Source organism: Pantherophis guttatus, chromosome 13 (assembly GCF_059756535.1).
Source record: "Pantherophis guttatus breed Tessera chromosome 13, ASM5975653v1, whole genome shotgun sequence".
Taxonomy (NCBI): domain Eukaryota; kingdom Metazoa; phylum Chordata; class Lepidosauria; order Squamata; family Colubridae; genus Pantherophis; species Pantherophis guttatus.
The window spans coordinates 18,711,605-18,722,500 of NC_142075.1; the positions used below are offsets into that span (position 1 = coordinate 18,711,605).

At 43.1% G+C, this 10,896-nt stretch overlaps 1 protein-coding gene and 1 long non-coding RNA gene across 16 annotated transcripts in view; both read right to left on the minus strand.

Moving 5' to 3' along the window:
- The window catches only part of SEMA6D (semaphorin 6D), a 320,069-nt gene that overhangs the window by 297,693 nt on the left and 11,480 nt on the right, over positions 1-10,896 (minus strand). The gene's annotated exons all lie outside the window — the stretch shown is intronic.
- The window catches only part of LOC132711158 (uncharacterized), a 10,627-nt gene continuing 2,596 nt past the window's right edge, over positions 2,866-10,896 (minus strand). Inside the window, exon 2 of the long non-coding RNA XR_015729803.1 lies at positions 2,866-3,140. This is a non-coding gene — a long non-coding RNA (uncharacterized LOC132711158). The remainder of the gene's footprint in view (positions 3,141-10,896) is intronic.

Here is a 10,896-nt window from a genome sequence, read left to right on the forward strand (position 1 = left end):
GGCAGGGAGTTGGACTAGAAGACCCTCCAGCTCCCTTCCAACTCTGTTATTCTGTCACTATGTGGCTCCTTTCCTTTATATTACTCAAAAAGCACAGAGTAGTGGAGTAATGGTTTATGTTTTGGACTGGCACTAGGGAGGAGGAAGAGCAGAGGTGGGATTCAACCGGTTCGGACCAGTTCAGGCGAACTGGTAGCTCCGACGATCAGCTGGGAGCGAACCGGTTCACTCTGATGATTAGGTTGGCCGCCCACCTGCCCCTGTGCTTTACTTACCTTTATCTTCTCAGCTGATTGGCACAACAGAGCGGATTACCGTGCCTCAACTGTGTTACTCCCAATGGTAACACAGAAGGTTAGTATTTGTAAAACTGTGCCCGTGCGCGCAGCTTTACAAAGCGCGCAATCACCGAACCGGTTGTTAAACCTGCAGCATCCCACCGCTGAGGGAGAGTTACGTACACCTTCTTGAAATGAAGAGTATGAATCAGTGATGGGTTTCAAATTTTCTTACTACCGGTTCTGTGGGTGTGGCTTGGTGGGCATGGCATGGCTTGGTGGGCATGGCTTGGTGGACGTGGCAGGGCAAGGATACTGTAAAATCTCCATTCCCACCCCACTCCAGGGGAAGGATACTGTAAAACCTCCATTCCCTCTCCACTCCAGGAGAAGGTTACTGCAAAATCCCCATTTCCTCCCAATCAGCTGGGACTCAGGAGGCAGAGAATAGATGGGGGTGGGGCCAGTCAGAGATGGTATTTACTGGTTCTCCGAACTACTCAAAATTTCCGCTACCGGTTCTCCAGAACTGGTCAAAACCTGCCGAAACCCACCTCTGATATGAATCTAGTAAGCTAAAAAACAGAGGCAGCGTTTCATATAAACAGCAAGTTCACTCAGTCCCCACCAGAAATTTTGCCAGCAACTCCATATGTTCTCAGAGGTCATTGGTTATGAGAATTGATTCTGCTGAAGCAATTGCAATTGTCTCTCATTAAAAATACGTTAGGCTCAGGAAAAAAACAAAAACAGGCTGTATTAAGTAATGTCTCATAACCTGATAGGTTTGTCTGACTCACTCTTCTATTATTTAAAGACTTTTTTTAAAAAAAGAGATTGATTTGACATAGATGAACTTCAGAGTGCATCTGTGTGTGCATTAATATCTCACAGTTCTGTGGTGATTCTCCATAGAATATAATGGCATCTATTTCCCGCTCATGACTATTCTATGCTGGTTCCCATCCTTAAATCCTGGTTTATTCTTTAGGCCTCATTGGTAATAGCAATAGCACTTAGACTTATATATCGCTTTAAGTGCTTTACAGCCCTCTCAAAGCGGTTTACAGAGTCAGCATATTGCCCCCAACAATTTGGGTGGGTCCTCATTTTACCCACCTCAGAAGGATGGAAGACTGAGTCAACCTTGAGTCTGGTGAGATTTGATCTGCCAAATTGCAGGCAGCCGGCAGTCAGCAGAAGTAGCCTGCAGTCCTGCACTCTAACTACTGCACCACCCCGATACCCATGGTTCATGCCTTACTTTACAATGGTGCTTCAGAATCTAACATGATCTCCAATCATCTAAGATGTTAACCATCATTAAACATTATAGGTGTAAATTCCACAAATAAATAAATATTGGACAAAAGGGCAATATTCTGTAACATTTGCTGAACCCAGCAATAATCAATTCAATAGACAACTGCCTTGTTGATATCAGTTTTATATCTCATCGTTTCTCCTGGAGTTCAAGGTGGCATACATAAACTTCCGCATACATAAAATTCTACACACAAGAATATTCCTATAAGGAAGGTTGAGGATCTTACTCCAAACTATCCAATGCACTTCTGTAGCCTAGAATCAGGCGTGGGCTTCAAAAATTTTAGCTAGGGGCTCTCTGCCCGGTTGCTGGGTGGGTGTGGCCATGGTGGGCATGGCCTATTCAGCCTCCTGCACGGGGGGGGGGATTTTTGCCCTCCCCTGGCTCCGAAGGCTTTCTTCGAGCCTCCGGGAGGGCGAAAACGGCCTCCTCAGGCTCTGGAGTCCAGAAAAGGGCCTGAATGTCCAGTAGGCCCATTTTCCACCCTCCCCGAGCCTCTGCACGTGCCCTGCTCTTACCTGCATCCAAAACGGGCTGCGTGGGGACTCCTGGGAGGGGAGGGGCAGGGTGGGCGGGGCCATCCAGGAGTGGGATTTGCGGGTTCTCTGAACTGCACAGAATCTTAGCTAGAGGTTCTTCTGAACCCCTGCGAACCCCCAGCAGCCCCACCCCTGCCTAGAATACAACATCTTAACCAGCACATCACTCTTATTTACACATCCCGAAACTCTTTGTTTGTGGTTACAAGAAGTTATTGTCCTGATATTCCATGCAATCTATCCACAAGTATGAAGGTGTTACAGGAAATCTTTGCCGTTGTAATATATTTTATGATTTCTGGACTCGAAAGGTACACAAAGATACGAAGCTTCTATCCATAAAATTAGTTCTATAATAGTTATAATCCCTGATGATCCTACCTTGTGAAATGAATTTCTTTACAATATTGACTTAACGGAAATAGGATTTGCTGAAATTACATCAAAAATTCCCAGTGCATTATAGATGCAATATCAATGTTTTGCTTAACGCATTGTAAGCCGCCCTGAGTCTCCGGAGAAGGGCGGCATATAAATCAAATAAAAAAAAAAGCTGATTTTTTTTTTAAAGGTAATCATTTATTGAATACTTAGATCCAATCATTCTAATATCCAGGATACTGGCTATTTAAAATTTAAAATGAATGAGACAAAAGCAGTACCAGAACAGAGCCTTATACTATCTTATAAACCAAAAGCAAAAATATAAAGTAAAATCATTCTAGGTTCCACACTACTTTTATTAGATGTTTGTCACTTCATTAAAAACAAACAATGTCTACTAGACATTATAAAGTTATATAAAAAGCCTGTCTTTTGCATGTTATTTTTTTTGCTGATTTTTGGCAAAGAAACTGGCCTTCATATTTTACAACTCCTGTCCTGGACAGCAAGGAAATTGGGCAAAAATTAGTAGTAGTTTTGCTGTCACCACGGATTGAAATGGGAAACCTTCCTTTTCTCAACTTGGTTGTAAATCCTAGGAAGGCAAGATGTCTAAAATTGGAGAAAAGGAAGAAAAACGCGTCGGTAGAAAAGTATTTCTCATTTAAATGCAGAGTCTTTGCAGATTTAAGTAGAGAATCCATAGGAATGTTAGGCTCCTTAAAAGCTAAAATGTGGAAACCCCATTTTCCTAGGCTTGAGTTCATACTGTACATTGGGCAGGTTCTGGTGATGGTTTGACTTTCATGCAATCAAATAGTAAAGATGCTTCTATTTAGATAGAGACCACACAGATGCACACATACAATCACACCAGGCTCAAACAGCTCTGAAGCCCACTAACAAGAACCTGTGCGCAAAGTTAAAAGAGGTATCCGCCCAGAATCATAGCCATAAGCTAACTAAGCCCAACGCCTCTTGAATTCCATTGACCCTTATCTAACCCCAAGGAGGTGCCAACTGTGAGTTGAGAAGATTCCTGGACATAGACATGACTAGCAATAAATCAATTTAATTGGACCTGAAGAAAGTTAGCACCCACCCCCCACCTAGAAGAATGAAATATTTTAGGAAATATTAAAAAAGGAAGAATATTATATTTCCCTGGATGAGAAAAGGAGAAACCTGCTCTTGGAAAGCAGCTCCCACCTTTGTTAATAGCCCAAAAAAGACCGGGCCTCCTTATCTACAAGACAAAAGGCCTTCAGCTCCAGGGTGATAGGATTAGCCCTACTCAAGTTCCAAACCAGGACAAAGCCATTAAGCCGTAATAGGAATTGCTCAACACCCTTTCAGAACATAAGTCTCTTCATTACATCATCACCCAGCAAGATTCAACCAAACCTGGGACACAGACAGTCTACAAGGTTAGCTGGCTCCCCGTATTGCCCCCTGGGAGTCTGACAAACAATAGGATATATGCCCTTGTCACAGGAGCAGAAAGCTCAAAGGCAAGTCCCAAGAAATGGTATAAATATATATCTTTCTCTTCCATGTGTTCAGCTACCCAGAATCACGTGTGAATAGAATAGAATAGAATAGAATAGAATAGAATAGAATAGAATAGAATAGAATAGAATAGAATAGAATAGAATAGAATAGAATAGAATTTTTTTATTGGCCAAGTGTGATTGGATGCATAAGGAATTTGTCTTGGTGCATAAGCTCTCAGTATGCATAAAAGAAAAGATACGTTCATCCAGAATCATAAGGTACAACACTTAAAGATAGTCATAGGATACAAATAAGCCATCAGGAAACAATGTGCTTGGTGGTTCTGCTGCACCATTAAACCATCTTTCCAAGCAGTCTCCATGTTTCCAATGTCTTTCTCCCCACTTGGAACTGAACCCAGATGGACATTTCTTCCAACAGACCTCGGCATGTAGACCTGATCTTTCGCAGCCGACATGGATTTCACCAGCCAAAATCACACATGACATTAAACCATACTGGTTTGGACTTAACACAAGGTACGCTCCTAATTAATTATGGGCCAATTGAGAAAACGTAGCACTTATATATGAACCCTAGCCCTTCTCAGATCTTCTTCTTCTAGTGCCATATCCGTCATCGGACGTTGGCGATCATGTTGGCCATCCTATTTTTGTCAACAGCCGCACAAAAAAGTGCTGCTGAGTTTTGTCCAAACCAGTCCTTTAGGTTTTGAAGCCATGATGTTCTTCTTCTGCCTGGACCTCGTTTGCCTTCAGTCTTTCCTTGGAGGATTAAGTGAAGGATGCCGTATTTTCCTGGGTGTCCAAAATATTCTAACTTTCACTCTTTACCTTCTCAGATGGGGAATCAAATTTGGCACCCATTCTCATCCCTCAATGCTAGCGTAGCCAAGGATGTAAATCAACATCATCATCTGGAAATTCCCCATCCCTGGCCTAAACTCATTAAATGACCTCCAGGTATCATCTGCCATTGTTGTGAAATGTTCTTAGGAGGCAGCATATACTGACCACCTGGGGGGAGGAAAAAACAGTGAATGAAAGAGGATGGTGTTAATGAGCTTATTAGCTATTCTGTCTCTTGAGCTCCTGCTGATCTGTAGTGACACCTCCTGGTGAGAAACCAGGAGAAATAAGCCACTTTCTGGTTGAGGTGGGGGATGGGGGGGGAGAAGTTATTTTGGCATTCACTTCTTGTAGAACTTCTGAATATTTCTTCTGCCTTTGTCTCCTTCCAACCCCCATCCAACAAACCATCTCCACCGCCATCTGATGAGGGCCAAATGGTGTTTTCTTCCAAACTTGAATATACAGCACAAGTTATACAGAAATCTGGCCAGCCTCCAAAGTCGTAAGTATCTCAGAATGGTAACAGAATATATTAAAACACACACAGAGAGAAATAAACACAGCCCGTGTTTAAAATTAGCAATTGCTTTGGGGTATTGCAGAAGTTATGATATTATCTTGCAACATATTTTGAAAGTAAGTAATAGAGATCGCAGTACCGCCCTCCCTCTCGCTTCTCTCTCTCTCTCACACACACACACACACAAAATCTCATTAGAGACATGGTTATCTCGAGATACCATTTGCATTCATGCATTTAAATTTGAGAGGATGACATGCAGAGCTAAAATAATATTTAACGCAAGAAGAGAAGTGTAGTGTTACATACAATACTGTACATGGGCCCAAAAAATAAAATAAAATGGCAACAGGTACAACCTCTGGCAATAGGTAGGTGTGTTGGAGATGTTTGACACCTTGCGTTATTTGTAAAACACATAAAGGTGGGAAATAAATAAATAAATAAATATCAAGGAAATCAGATAATTGCACTGGCTCCCTGTGGTCTTCCGGGTGCGCTTCAAGATCTTAGTTACCACCTTTAGAGCGCTCCATGGCTTAGGACCGGGGTACTTACGAGACCGCCTTCTGTCACCAATAGCCTCTCACCGCCCAGTACGCTCTCATAGAGAGGGGCTTCTCAGGGTGCCGTCAGCCAAACAGTGTCGACTGGCGGCCCCCAGGGGGAGAGCCTTTTCTGTGAGGGCACCCACCATCTGGAACGAGCTCCCCCCAGAGATACAGAAGATTCCGGATCTGCGCACTTTCCGCCATGCCCTCAAAACATTCCTGTTTCAGCAGGCTGGCCTGGCCTAACTTTCCCTTTATATTGCTTTTTTGATTTTATTTTAAACTGGGATGTCTTGAATTATCTAGGACCAGAGTGTTTAGTATATTTTAATTGGTTTTTTATTAACGTTTGTATTACATGTATTTTTATCGTTCGCTGTTCACCGCCCTGAGTCCCTTAGGAATAGGGCGGTATATAAATTTAATAAATAAATAAATAAATAAATAATAAGTGATGGAAAAAAGAACCCCTCCTGTTTAAGATTTTGCAAAGTAGATAGTTCTTGGCTAATTGTCTACATCTATGTTTACAAGAACGAAAATGACAACAATAGGATAGGATAGGATAGGATAGGATAGGATAGGATAGGATAGGATAGGATAGGATAGGATAGGATAGGATAGAATAGAATAGAATAGAATAGAATAGGAAGGGACCTTGGAGGTCCTCTAGTCCAACCCCCTGCATAGGCAGGAAACCCTACACCATTTCAGACAAATGGTTGTCTAATCTCTTCTTAAAAACTTCCAGTGTTGGAGCCTTCACAACTTCTGGAGGCAAGTTGTTCCACTGATTAATTGTTCTAACTGTCAGGAAATTCCTCCTTAGTTCTAAGTTGCTTCTCTCCTTGATTAGTTTCCACCCATTGCTTCTTGTCCTGCCCTCAGGTGCTTTGGATAATAGTTTGACTCCCTCTTCTTTGTGGAAGCCCCTGAGATATTGAAACACTGCTATCATATCTCCCCTAGTCCTTCTTTTCATTAAACTACACATACCCAGTTCCTGCAACCGTTCTTCATGTGTTTTAGCCTACGGTCCCATAATCATCTTTGTTCTTAAGATTCCTTTTAAGATGGGAAGGAGAGAAAAACGGATTCCACCAGCCCCTTCCAACCTATTTCAGGTAGGTTTTTCACTACAATGCAAAACAGGCACGAGGCCCAGAGATCGCTTGTCTTGTTTTTTCCACCAAAAGGTGAAATATACTTGTGCTTTCCATTATTGTAGGGCATGACCCAATTTGCAATCCAACATCAGAACGTCCAATACAAACTGCCAAAAAAAGCAGGACAAAAAAAAAAAAACCAATAAGAATACCACCTCTGCTATTTAAAAAGTAAGGGGAAGAAGGAAGCCCTTAAATGCAAAAGATGGGCAAAAAAAAACCCAAAAAACCAGTAGATCCCTCAAAATGTAGATTGCAGAAGGGAGAGGGAGCTGCTGTCTATCAGAACACGGCCAAATTGCGAATCAACTAACTGTTGTCAACTAATTTAAGTGTTTCTGATATTAATGGCTCTGCCTGTTAGAGCCGCTAACATTTTGGGCCACGGTGGCGCAGTGGTTAGAGTGCAGTACTGCAGGCTACTTCTGCTGACTGCCGGCTGCCTGCAATTTGGCAGTTTGAAACTCACCGGGCTCAAGGTTGACTCAGCCTTCCATCCTTCTGAGGTGAGTAAAATGGGACCCAGATCGTTGGGGGCAAAATGCTGACTCTGTAAACCGCTTAGAGAGGGCTGTAACAAAGCAGTGTAAAGCAGTATATAAGTCTAAGTGCTATTTCCTTCCTTCCTTCCTTCCTTCCTTCCTTCCTTCCTTCCTTCCTTCCTTCCTTCCTTCCTTCCTTCCTTCCTTCCTTCCTTCCTTCCTTCCCAGTGGTTACAATGCAGTATTGCAGGGTAACTCTGCCTACAGCCAGAAGTTTGATCCTGACGGGCTCAAGGTTGACTCAGCCTTCCATCCATCCGAAATGGGTAAAATGAAGACCCAGATTGTTGGGGGCAATATGCTGATTCTGTAAACTGCTTAGAGAGGGCTGTAAAGCACTGTAAAGTGGTATATAAGTCTAAGGGCTATTGCTATTGCTATTGCTCTGTTTGTCTGTCTGTCTGTCTGTCTGTCATAATCTATCTATCCATCCTTCCTCGAGGCTACTGAGCCTCGGTGGCGCAGTGGTTAGAGTGCAGTACTGCAGGCTACTTCTGCTGCCTGCCGGCTGCCTGCAATTTGGCAGATCGAATCTCACCGGGCTCAAGGTTGACTCAGCCTTCCATCCTTCCGAGATGGGTAAAATGAGGACCCAGATTGTTGGGGGCAATTATGCTGACTCTGTAAACCGCTTAGAGAGGGCTGTAAAGCACAGTGAAGCGGTATATAAGTCTAAGTGCTATTGCTATTTCCATGCATTTAAATATTTTTTTTTAAAAAAAAGTCTGGGGGACAGATTTTAACTTCTTCATCCTCCGCAGATCAGGCAATTATAGGCTGTTTTGGAAGTGTTTTGCACATCCGGCGAGGCAACCGAGAACATTCATCTGACAGTCAGAACTTTCCAATGCTGAACTGCTTGCCAGTGCATAAAACATCGGTGAGAACATGTTATGCAAAGCTCCCAGTTAAAGGCACATCTGTTGAACGACATGCCGCAGAGAATTCAAAGCAAGGCAAGGTGATCCAAAGTGATGTAACACTTCACCGAAAAAGCAAGCAAAAAAACTCCAAAAGCTTCTTTTCTGTCACATGCAAATCCTAAAGTCTAATTGGAGACCGATTTCGACAAGTTTTTAAAGCACAGACATCATTTTAAAAATCCCAATCTGGCCACACATGGAACCACGTTAAGTTACCATATAACGAGATGAGGGGAGCAAGCTGTGTGAATGTGTATGTGTGTGTGTAGAGGGGGGAAAAAGGAGGGGGAAATACAGCAAATTGACTGCTAGCATAAAATGCAAAATGTTTTTTCTCGCAAATAAAAATGTTTATGGGATTTAAATGCACTGGGTTTTTTTTTTCCCCCTTCTCTTTTCCTTCCGATGATGGAAGTATCCATTTGCAACAGTAGTGGGTTGCTACCAGTTCGCCACGGATCAGGCAAACCTGTAGCGGCGGTGGCAGACTCCGCCCACCTGCATGTGCAGAAGCGCACAAGTTCACGTGCACCAAGCGAACCGGTAGTGACAGGTTTTGAAACCTGCCCCTGATTTGCAAGCCATTTTCTCATTCTATTTCAGATCAGTAGCAGAAAAAAAAAAAAAGAAATCAAACTCTTAGGCAAAATGTTTTTCATTCTCTTCTCCAAATGTGCCACTTCGGCAACAAACACACACAAGTGGATTAGAGAGACGTTGAATTCTATCTCACAAAGCAGCCTTTCCAACAGTACTTAGGTTTTTCTCTCTGACCGCTAAGTTTCTTTTCCTTTTCTTATTTAGATACCATTTCTCACTGTGTCTAAATAAAACACTTTTTTCCCTTAAATCTGGAGGTGGGAAATTCCTGATAGAGAGAACAATAAATGGAACACTTTGTCTTCAGGAGTTGTGGGCATTTCACCACTGGAGATTTTTAAGAAGAGATTCGATAACCATTTGTCCGGAATGGTATAGATCTCCGGTGTTCTGACGTAAGCTCCCTTAAAAAGCAGGAAGCAGAGTTTTGGTCCCGACAAAACCTCTTTTATTGACACGCCAGTGAATTTACTTTCATTCACAGTCAGCAAGTCTTGTCCAAACAGTTTTTCAAAGGAATATTTATCAACACAGACCTTATCTCGCTTGGCAAGCTGCCATGTAACTTGTTTCCAAACGCAGAACAAGGCAAAACTTGGCACAGAGTATCTTAAGAGTCACGAACAGAACTTTCCATTCTTGAAATGACCGAAGGAACAAATTGTTTCCTGCAAAAGCCCCCTCCCCGGTCACTCCTCTTTTGTTTCCTATGGGAGAGGCCAATCATCTCCAAGTTGTGGTTTTACTCCCGAGTCGACCCTGCTTTCTGAGTTGTTCTTGTCTTCTGGCAGCTCTGCGCATGCACACATTGGGAACGGGCTCCAGCTGTTCCTCTGCCTCAGTGCTGTCTAGCTCCCTCTCTGTCTCCAACGCAGAGCCCTCGTCTGAACTTTCCCCAGCCCCCAGGACTGGCCCATGTTCCTCCCCAATCTTCTCACTGTCTGACTCTGCTGCCAGCTCCGCTGGCCACCAGCGGGCCACAACATCTGGCTTGGGGATGGGGTTGGACTAGAAGACCTCCAAGGTCCCTTCCAACTCTGTTATTCTATAATCTGTCACCTGTGTTAAAAATTACAGTTTAGCGAGGTATGTGAAACCAGTCTCTACAAATGAGGCTTTCCTTGCAAAATCCACCTACGCTGGGAGAAAACGTGGAGATTCACATGCCAACTGCCTAGATAATGATGTTTATTCCCATACCTGGGAAGAGCTGGATGGGCCACCAGAATTCTTTCCAGCTGGTTGCACACATCCATTACTGCCAGATGTTCCTCTTCTCATGAGTTTGTGGGTGGAAGACAGATTAATTTCCCTGGAGCGTTTCTGTTGCTTATAGATCTAAACACGCAACTAGCTAGAGTAGCATCCATAGGGTGACCAAGATAAAAGTCACAAAAACGAAGACAGGAAACAGTTTTTTAAAAAAAGAAAGAACAGAACAGAAAGCGATAGGATTGGCTAGGGAATTCTAGGAGTGGAAGTCCAACACTTCTCAAAGGGGTTGGGGTGGAGACACATTGCTCCAAGGAAGACCATCCCTTTCCAATGTTTTTTTTTTTTTTTAGAACTTAAGTTCGTACAGCAAAGAAGCTGGCAGATGCCATGCATACAGGCATACAGGTGTTTACAACGTAATGTTCGCATCCCCGTATTAGATTGATTGGATCTGTCATCTTATTTGTGCTGAATTTGGCAACGCA